This window comes from Tupaia chinensis, unplaced genomic scaffold (genome assembly GCF_000334495.1).
Source record: "Tupaia chinensis unplaced genomic scaffold, TupChi_1.0 Scaffold143651_1, whole genome shotgun sequence".
NCBI classification, from domain to species: domain Eukaryota; kingdom Metazoa; phylum Chordata; class Mammalia; order Scandentia; family Tupaiidae; genus Tupaia; species Tupaia belangeri.
The window spans coordinates 1,494,236-1,495,666 of NW_006203500.1; the positions used below are offsets into that span (position 1 = coordinate 1,494,236).

Consider the following 1,431-nt stretch of genomic DNA (forward strand, 5'->3'; position numbering starts at 1 on the left):
TGCCAGGGCGGCGGCTCCCCACGTCGCCGCCCCAATCGGGCCGGGCCGGGAAGTCAAGGCACTCCCCACACCCAGGGGCACGTGAGCAGCTGCTCCCCCGCAAGGCCACCCCAGCTCCAACCCAGCTGGCTGGCCCCGCCCCTCGCCCAAGGGGCCCCAGCTCTGCCAGGGTGTGGGACGCCACACCTGCCCCGCCGCCCACCACGTGGGCTGTTCTTCACCTCTGAAATGGGGTGACACCGTGAAGGCCGAAGCATTCGAGTGTGAGATGACACACACCCACAGCCCAACAAACCACATGACTGCTTTCACCACAGAGGGCTGGGGGAGGGAGCCAGGCAGGATCCCCAACTTTTCCCCTTCCCTGGGAAGCACGGTGGCAGGGAAACGAGCTTCCTTCCTGTTTGGGCAGCTAGGGCCAGCACGCAGAGGACAGTGACATCACAGCCAGGATGTGTCCCCTCGGCCCCGCCCTCCAAGCCTCCTCTCTCCTCAGGGCCCCAGACGGGCCCAGAATGTGCCAGGACCTCTCTAACAGCACGCAGTCCGTGCAGCTGAGGCCCACAGCATGCTGGGGGGGAGGGCGATGGGGGCCCTGGGGCAGGCGCTTGTCCAGCCCACTCGGAACAGCACGTGGCTTGATGCTGGCCCTGCTGCAAAACCACAGGAAGCGGCACCTCGGGAGCGGGCCTGCTCTGAACGGCCCCTGGGCCATGAGCAGCAGGCATGGGCCTCGTGGAAGGACCGCCCCACACCCAACCTGTGCCCGCCCTGTGCCCTGGGACAGGGGCTGCACACGACCTGGGGAGCCCGAGAGACAAGGCTTCAGCAAACTTAAAAACACAGGTGGTGGACTCCCTCCCATATGGCCAACTGTGGTTCAAGTCCCGGACCTGGTAGCTTGCTTTCTCATTTTTCCACCCCGCCTCTCTTTCTCTGGTCAAATTTAAAAAATAATAATGATTAAAAAAGAAGAAGAAGAAGAAGAAAAATCAGAGCCGTGAACCAACGACAAGAGAGCTCAGACTGAGGCAAATCTGGAGAGAGGACAACAGTCCCCACTGACGGAAGATGGGGTTGGAGGGAGTCTGACAGCCAGGCAGGGTTGAGCGGTGCAGTTTGCTGAACAGTGAGCGTGGGAGGACCGTGACCACCGAGGGACGCAGGGGGCTAATATGGCATGTGAGGGGTTAACGTGAGCCAGCTGAGCAAGCGGGCCCACCTAAGTCCCCAACGACCTCCAACCTCACTGAGGAGGACGCGAAGGGCGCGTGGCGGTGGAGGGCATCGGGAGCCAATGTGGGTGATCCTCGAACCAGGGGTTCTGCTTTCAAGATGGGGTTCTAGGAGCAAACCCAGATGCAGGGGATGCCCCGGTCACTGGGACAGCAACCCTGCCCGTCACCTCCACCTACACGGGCAGTCAGGGCC

The 1,431-nt window shown here is 62.5% G+C and overlaps 1 protein-coding gene across 2 annotated transcripts in view; it reads right to left on the bottom strand.

The window, feature by feature from the left end:
• The window catches only part of GRAMD4 (GRAM domain containing 4), an 86,357-nt gene that overhangs the window by 46,148 nt on the left and 38,778 nt on the right, over positions 1-1,431 (bottom strand). The window lies entirely within an intron of this gene.